General features: G+C 44.6%; 1 protein-coding gene across 1 annotated transcript in view; it reads right to left on the bottom strand.

Moving 5' to 3' along the window:
• LOC118788418 (myocyte-specific enhancer factor 2A-like) overlaps positions 1 to 3,127 on the bottom strand; it is a 108,460-nt gene extending 105,333 nt beyond the window's left edge. Inside the window, exon 1 of the mRNA XM_036544402.1 lies at positions 2,875 to 3,127. The gene's annotated coding sequence lies outside the window, so the exon portion shown is untranslated. The remainder of the gene's footprint in view (positions 1 to 2,874) is intronic.
• Positions 3,128 to 9,392: the final 6,265 nt, after the last annotated feature.

Genomic DNA, 9,392 nt, shown 5'->3' on the forward strand with positions numbered 1-9,392 from the left:
GTCTAGTATGAGTGTATTTCCATGTGGTCTGTGTAAGCTGTCTGGCTGGTACTGGTGCCCGCTGTCCTCTCACTATGCACATCTTATCTGTAACCGACGGTTACAGACTATCAACAAAAGCATCCAGCAGCCATGCCACCTGGCGACGGAGGTGTGTATTCCTCCGAGTTTGTGAAATGACAGCCCCCCTGCTCCCCTTTGGGATTTAACGCTCTCCTCCAGAGTCAAAGCAGCTCCCCCGTCCCGTTGCCGTCTCACAGCAGCTGGGTCTGAGTGCACTGGTGTTAATACAAACACAACACAACACACAACTCACTGCATGGAAACAAGGACTAGATGAACGAGTAATGCTGGTGTTACCCCGTGACAGATACAGACAGCCACCATTGGGCTTCGAACATCAGGACAGTCATTCGCTAAGTACACAAACACACACACACACAAACTCTCACATATACTTTAATCTGGCGTGCCTCTAACTTTCCTGCAAAGACTACATTTTTCTACATGTCTGTTGAAACCGGTTGCCGTTAATAAATTACCCCTCTAATGTTGTTCATTCTAATCTTCTTGTTTGTGACAGCAGGGCTTTGCTTATGATCTGTGATCTGCACACTTTAATCAGCAAGGAAATATATCCATATTATGACGTTTATTTTGACAAGTGATTTTTGTCCACTCATTTTTTGTCCAGTGTTTGTGCAATTCACACTGCAGAATGACTCACGTTTCTCACTGTCATCTGAATGCTCAGATCTTCACTCACTCCTATTTTCCTAATTGAGGCTTCTTTTCTCTATTGTATTTACTATAAAAAAATTGGGAAAACAGAGACTGTGTCCCGATATTTGTTAGTCAGCCTGTTCCAAGTGCTAAGCACAGGAACTCGTGGGTCTGTTTCAGGCACAAGCTGAAAGCAGCAGAAATCTAAATGTGTTTTTCAATAAAAATTTGAACTGTGAATCTGAGGGTGCAAAATAATTATCACAGTTCATTACACTCATAAAAAAAAAAAAAAAACGCACAATACTTTTTCCTTTTTTATAACTAACAGTAGGGCTCAATATTATCTTAAATATTCATATATTATATATATACTTTTTAAATACTATATTTTATGTAGTTACAATATATCAGTACTGATTTTTGCTATGTAAATAATCTCTTGTATAATTAGCCAGTATTATTATAATTGTTATTATTGTCATTTTTTATTTTAGGTGTTTCTTGCTTTCCAGATTAGCTTTGACAGTGGCATAGCTCCTGTGCATATTTGAATTCTGCACCTGGAAATTCACACCAAGAATGTTCGTCATAACAATGATCCCTGCCCTTTCCAGGACCTCCATCAACCGCATGTCAGTTTTTCCACCTCTAACCCCCGGGGTGAGGCAACGGACGGCTCCAAAATCCTCCATCGCCCACGCCTCGCCAACTTCACCACCGAGCGATTTGTTCAGTGGGTTTATTTATCCCTGTCCATGTCTCTCCCCCGATCCCTGCAAAGCCCAAACCCCCTTATAAATACATTACGGCCAGGACTGGGCGTGCGGACCCGCACCGCAAACACTCGCTGGCATCGGCCCCTGCAAAGCACAGCAAACGCAGAGCCATCTGGAGACCAGAGATTAGCGAGAAGTGAGCACATCTCATTCTGTTCCATTTCCACTTTACACTGTTTGCGCACGCCTCTCATTTCAGGGACATTTCGACGTGCTCTGTTGTTTTTTTTTTTTTTTACTCATTGTGTGCACACATTGAAATATATATGTTTTTTTCACATTTTCCACAAAGGTAACTAAGGTCATTTTCACTGTTATCCTTGTATATTCCCAGAGTGCTAACTTTCATGTACCTGATTTCATTGGTTTTGTTGCCTTTAGATTACAACTGAGAATCAATAATCAATATAACTATCTATTGTATTAAAAAACTGATTTTTAAAACTGAAATGAATTTGATACATCAGTTTGAGAATTATCCAGTTAAAATGCAAATACCTATATCATATACTGTACATATGTGTTGCTATGAACTGTAAATTATTTTAAAAGACTTAAAACACACTGGCAAACATATAATACAGAAGAGATTTTACAAGTGCGCAGTCTGGTGCGCTTAGGCTTTCATGATTAAAAAAAGAAAAAACTGTATTAATCAATGGAATCTTTTTTTTTTTTTTTGTTAAGTTCTGGTAACTTCTGGTCATGGATATGTTACCAGGGACCACACGACTGTCCTGTGTCCACACTATACGTGGGCTTTAGTATGAAATCTATTGTGTCCTTGCATTACAGATCATGAGCTGTGCCAAAAACGCTAATAATACTTGGACAGAACACCTACAATAACAATTAGTGTTAATTTGCCAATGGTACATATGTGCTAATGTACATGTGGGATGACATCTTGGCAATAGCCTAACAGCTAAAACATCAAAACCTGCTCTAACAGTTGTTTGGTGGCTGATGAAACACCACCAGTAATCACCGGCTTCTTATTTGCATTATTTATATCTTTATTATTAAATAAGTTATCTGCTGAGGAATGAAATCCATGAGGTTCTAACTACTGTAAAGAGTAAAAATGTTTAGCTAGCTTGGCAGGCAGATAATGTGTTGAAGTGCAGTGCTAAGAGGCAGATGAGTAATGTAACAGGGAGCAACAGCATAGCGTGCTATGCGTGCGCCCGCTTTCCGCAATCGAGGCCTGACTTTAGGGCCACCCCAATGGTCTGCTTTGCAGAACTCCACCTGAGCACACCTTCCCCAGACACCTCCTTTATCTCTTCCCCACTTCCGACACAGGTGGACTCCTCTCTCCTTTGCCCTCCGCCCCTCCCACATCCGTGCCCCACGGGGCCGAGCTTCTCACCTGTTTCTCTTGCCCGAAGTATGCCTTCACAGAACCTGCTGCTAGCGGAAGGGTCTTCAGGAGCTTTTCCAGCGATGGGCAGTGCTTCAACCTCTCTCTCTCTCCTCTCACTCTCCCTCCCTCTGTCTCTCTCTCTCTCTCTCGCTCTCTCTCTCTTTTCAAAGCCAGACCAGCTGGCTTTGGACGGCTTCCTTCTCGCCCCTGTGAGGCCTGACTTCACACCCTCTGCCTCCTCTGGTTCCTGGGTCTTTCTGCCGGGAGGGACCCCTGTGACAGCAGTTTGAAGGATAGGGTTCCAGATGTACGCAGACTTCCTGGGCATGCGCCGTGTGACAGGGCATGGCTCAGGGGCTCCTGGTCTCGCTGGAGCAGCCGCGGCTGTCAATCACTGCCACGGAGAACCCTCTCTCCTTTTTTTTCTGTCCCTTATAATTATTAATACAAGTCGAAAAAATAGTACCAGCTTAGGCGTAATATCACACGGTGCTCTGTAGGTGATTGACAGGGTTTGTTCTCGCATAAGGAAAAAAAAAAGCTGATTGCTTCCCGTTTGAAATGGGGGCCCAAGTGTTTGACAGCTGACCCAATGTCAAACCGAATTGCAAATTGCTAAAATCATTGCTAACTGTGTTGGACTCTTTCGCCAACATGACTCAGGTGCAATGCAAAGATAATTAGCCTCCTTGTGCTCCGAAGCCAATAGCTAAGTCATTCATGATAGAACCGCGTTCAAAAGTTCCGCGGAAAAGGCATGATTAAACATGAAGACTGACATTTAATTATGGATAAAAATGCTAATAGAAACTGATACTGAATGGATGTATTCACTTGCGCTGGATTCTTATCTCATTATTATAAAGGCCTTCTTTTTTCTCTGCAGAATGAAGGAAATGTAGCTGCTAGTACAAGGACCCAAGCTGTCCTTTCTGTAAGCGGCCTTCTTGACAAATACATTTCCTGTCAGGCCAGACCTGCTGCACATAACATCAATAACAAGCCTCATGTTCCCACCCTACAAAGTACAACTGACATTGACAACCCCCCCCCAACACACACACACACAGGCATCTCACCACCACCTCCAAAAGGAAAGGAGCTGTGATATCTCAGTTTATATGTATATAATCCAGTCATGCTGTGATTTTTAAGCCCCAAATCCAGAACAACTGGGCGAGTTAATGAACGTACATTATAATTCATTCTTTTCCGAGCAGACAACTGATCACAAAAGGCAGCAGTGGGCATAAGTACAGAGTGCCGCGCCGGACGACAGCTGGCATTTTCAGCATTGCACCAGACCAGAAATAGCCTTAGAAACCCTTTCCTTCCAATTTAAAAAAATACACTGTAAAAATGCCTTGCATGCATGCACAGGGATTTCATACAACCACACAAAAGCTTCAACCGGCAAAATTTATTGAAATCAGTTTACTTCATACATTGGAAGAGCATGTCTGCGCAAACACTTGACATCACGTTTCTTAAAAAAAAAAGAGAAGCTCAAAGTGCCTCTGTAAAACCTGAATCCGAAGCTCATTACTGCTGTACTGTCTTTTAGTACTCCTCATGGCACACCCGTTTCTGCTGGGAGTTCAACATCTGGGAATACCGCTATACCCCCTTTTGCAATTGCTATTCTAGAGAATATATGTTCCAAATTGCTGTTGGGCTTATAAAAGAACCTGTACAAACACAATCTTACGGTTCTACAAAGGAGGTAGTACACAAAAATGATATGCTTTTAACAGCTTGCATTCTGAAACTTACAAATTAAATAGAGAGCCAGGCCCTCCTGACTAAATCAGAGGATATAGTCTCTGGAGAACCCACTGAACACATAAATAATAGATAAGACATTTGTTGTATTATTCTAAGGTTTATGAAAACAATCATCATTGGAAAATGATTACAAAGTGCAACAGAAAATGATTCAGTGTCCTGCTTATTCAGAATGCAGGCATCTATAAACCACAAGCTAGTGGCCTCAGGCAGATCCTGATCAGCAACTGTAAATATATGTTTTTTAAAGTTTGCCAAGACACATTATTTCTTTTCTTTAGACATTTAACAGAGACACAATATTGGCGTCTGAAAAACAGAGCACAGAAAATATCAGTTTGTTTCTGTGAAATTTTTGCCGCGTTTGACCACTGTGTGAGTTCTAAAAATACTCACCGTGTCTTGTAGGGGAGCTCGCCTCTCTAGTTACAGACTGTAATTAAACACTACCCGTGCACTGCAAACTCTAACCAATCACCGTCTTCTAACTTAACAAAAAGAAGTAAGCAGTGGCCATGCACCGGTGTTGAGATTCGAAAAAGACCAAGCAAACCATTCATGAGTGGACTTCATTCTATGTTCTGAACAGTCCACCGTGGTCCTTCTGACCATAAGCTGACCAATGAAATAGATCGGTATTAACTGAAAATCATATCCCTGACAGTATCTCCACATTAAGACAAAGCCCAAAAACACTGATGGCATGGAGAAACTTTGGCGACGTGATGTGACGGGATTAGAGTTTGTGCCAACGTCAGCGGACTTCAGACATCTTGATAAGCCAGTTGTTAACGAGGAGGAGGAGGACCCCTGAGATTTCAAACTCAAGGGCTTTCAATTTTCAGCCTTTGCACCCCCTCGTAAGCCTCACTCTGCAGAAAGAATACGGTCGAGGTTGGAGTGCGCTGAACATCTTGCTGTCTCTTTGTTTTGAGTGGGCCATTTTCTCACACGGTTGCAAATAGCTGGCAGCGACAAAGCAAGTTAATTATCACTATTGCTGTGGGAAGCTATGGCTCCGGCTTTTTAAATGGGCCAGCCAGACAGCGTTTGCCATAGCAAGCTCATTAAAAATTTAACAAGGTCAGGAATGATACTCCTCTCAACAATATTCACTCTGCCCTTAATTTTACGTTCTATTTTATCAGTTGCATATAAAATAGCCATTTAATAATTCACTCGGACATCTTGTTGACAGGTAGCATTATCTGGTATATATATAACTAAACGCCAATTAAAATGTCCTCGAGATAAAGACTCAGAGCACGGTTAAGTTAGAATATTATCAACTTCAACTGCAGTTGTATGTGGCCTTGGCCTCATATTACTTGTTTTATCTTGACTGGTTTAGACATATTCTGCTTTCATGAAAGCGATGACATGCAGCTATCCTGAAATTGTCTGAGTGTCTGTGTTACTGTTCACTGTAGTGGTGCATCATGAGCACGTGTGTGCAGAGTGTGTGTTAGGCAACACCACATGCAGCAGCAGTTAAGTAGGCGAGACATTAGCTTGTATCTAAAGCCCTCTGAGTGTCCGGCAGAGTATTAAAGTGGACATATTTGCAAAGAGACATATTAAGACAATCAATATCCACCTGGGCTTTGCCTTGACCTAGACCCAAAGCACTCCACAGGAAAGCCTGAAAGAGTGAAATTCAATCGATGATCAAAAACAAAAGCACATTATCAGATCCCCAGCGCTTTACCCGCAGTCAAGCACCATTTTTATCGATAATGCGATTTTCCTTGAAACCAATCGCATGGCTCTCGCTTCACAACGCGCTGCTGCACTGGCAGAGAAGGTAGTGGTATCTATTGACACCTGGGCGGCAATAAATAAGAGGCTTAATGTCTTTCTCGACAAGACTGCTGGGATCTTCGGAGGCTGGAGATTACAGCGCAGGCAGGAGACGTCACGTGCACAGAGCGGCCTCCTCATAGCTTGGAGAGATTGCTTCACTGCTCCCTCTCAGACCCTTTCATTTCCGATCCAGCTTTTTATGAAAATGGGAGCCAGCTTCAGTTTATTTATTTGGGCAACGTTCAAGGATTAACGTCCCCCGGTCACACAATAGAGATAAATACATGAAATAAAATCGCAGTTCTATTGCATATAGGCACTCTATTGTCCACAGAATGCAAAATAATGACATGGATGTATGCGCAGAGCACTGCGCAATTTTATTAAGACACACGGCAGAACTTAAGCACAACACTACAATTTTGAGTCTGTGTCAGTGCTGTGTGCCAAAAGCAGTTAAATTCAAGGCAGTTATTTTAAGTAATTACACAGTCCCTCTATAGCTGTCATTATATCGCTGCTGCTATTCCCTCCACATGGCTTCAGTTCCATGTGCAAATTTATGGTGAGGCAGAGAAGGTTCACCGAGGGGGCTGGGAACTTGTGGGAAAAAAAAACTATGTGCAATTTCCCATTTTTCTAAATCCTCCTTTTCGATTCCGCAGCGGCGCTCTCTTCCAGTCAGCCGGTGCAGCTGCAGCCTCCCATCAAACGGCGGCTAATTCATCCCGGCGAAACCGCCGAGACGCAACAGCGACATCAGCAACAACAACAAAAAAAAGGGCAACGTCCACCGGCTGCCACCGGTCTGGATTAACAGAGGTGCGCGCGTGTCTTGAAAACATATCCGCCGCATCTATGCGTCTACGCATGAGCTGGGCCTTGTTGTGCTGCACGAGCCAAAAATGAAAACATTCTTAATCCAGGGTGTTTATGGCGAGGCAGAATTCCCCCTGTGTGAATTCCCCTGGGGTTTCCAAAGCCCCTCGCGCCCTCTTTTTAATCAGCGTGGTTATGTCTGGAGGCAGGCCCCCGAGCGGCGGCCCTGTTGTTTTTCTCCTCCAGATGTTGGGCCTTGGGACTGAGAACCAGAGGGCCTTGTCTGCTGACCCCCCCTTCCCCTCCAACCCCCTCCAGTTCAACACCAGGAGGGGAAAGAGGATGACAGGCCTTGAATAAGATGCCTGAAAGAGTTTAACTGCAGGAAAAAGAAACAGACAAATCAAAGACTGTACGGACAGGCAGTGATGTCACCGTGATCATGTGCTTCCTATAGTGCTTTGTGCCTTGGAAAAGCCCCCGACTCCCTCATCTCCACAGTTTCACACATAAACCGCAGCCCCGAATCATAGGCTGTGTGAAACTAAGTGAAATTTCTCCAATACAGTCCGTCTTTTTGCCTGTTGGGTAACGCCTTGAATCGATGCTGTTCCGCCCTCCACACACACTGCCTGAATGCGGCCTCTGTTGAATTTAACCGTTAATTATTTTGTCCTTTGCTTACAGAGGGAGTTAGATGGAAACAAGACCTTAGGCCCACCTTCTGGGTATGAGCACTGGGTTAGGAAGAACAAATTGGTTTGGGTCAGGTGACACTAAATGCTCTGATAGGAAGCAATCCTCTCATTTTCAGTTAGACCAAATGAAACAACAAATACAGGGAGAAAAGCGAAGCTGAGAGGATGCAATTTCAGCGTTCATCCAAGCTTCCTGTGATCACACAATATTTGAGCTGCGCTCGGGAGGCAAAAAAGTCAAACAGAGATGCCGGCATGATTGTGTTTGTCCCCCTGTTGATGTTTTCTGTCACCCCTCCCAGCTCCTGGTACACAAACACATTCGTCCTCCATCTTGTTTGCTATAAATCTTTAGACAAATCCCATTTCACGTGCAACAGGAGATGACTGGCTGACATTCAGCGCTCCCGGAGTTTCGTCCATGAAAAATTAATGCGCGGCATAATCACAACGACGCGGCGGAACGGGGCGCTGTTTTGAGGAGTGATGGAGGGGGTCGCTTTTTGGCTGAGTGTGCGCATCCTCTCTGCCCAAAACTTTTTGTCTGTTCATCCCCCATGACAGCCTAGCGTACTTCCGAAGACCGATGACTGCGGTTTAACTGTTCAGCATCTGTTCTGTCTGGATTAACACGTGCGCCGTCCCGATACCGAACGCCTCTTGTCGCGGGATTACTGTAAATTCGATTCCGTCTACTGTACCCCCTGCGGTCTCATCTCACACCCTCACGTTCCTCTGCCAACCCAACCGAACCAAATCCAGGAAGGGGGCTTAGGCAGGTATTCGCAGCGGCACGGCAGCGCGCATCCGCGGAAAAACGTTTAATCATTTGGCAAGGTCAGCCTTGGGAACGCCAGCCACAATGGGGCATTGAAATTCGCCACCGGCCCCTTGCCAAGCTGTTTGGATGTCTTGCGCCGATTTGACTCCCATTTCTTCCTGAAAGATTCCAAGCCCCCCCCCACCTCCACCCCTCTCTCTCACAGATTATTTTACCCCCCCACACCTTCTTTTTTTCTCCATTTTACTTTTTCGCACAGGTAAACAAAAGGCAGGCACAGGGGATTTGAACAGCATCTGTTCGCCTGGCACAGCTAATAAATTTGCATGTCAGGCAGGCACGTCGCGGATTAAAAATGTTTTGTTTGGGATGATTTATGGGTGCTCCTGAAGTGCGCGAGCCGGACTTGGCAGGGGAACGGCGGAGGTGCTGGAGGAAGTGGGGGAGAAGGTGGAAGGGGGGCGTCAGATTTGTTCTACACGAAGACTGATCTGTACCTGCTTCGAGGATGCCCGCTACAGCACGCCTTCCCGCCATTAATCACAGCAATCAAAAGCCAGAGCTGAAAGGCACAAAGTTATGTTCTTCGTCTCCCACCCCCCTTCTTTTTACAGTGCAGAACAGTACGCCGGCAGACA

Source organism: Megalops cyprinoides, chromosome 13 (assembly GCF_013368585.1).
Source record: "Megalops cyprinoides isolate fMegCyp1 chromosome 13, fMegCyp1.pri, whole genome shotgun sequence".
NCBI classification, from domain to species: domain Eukaryota; kingdom Metazoa; phylum Chordata; class Actinopteri; order Elopiformes; family Megalopidae; genus Megalops; species Megalops cyprinoides.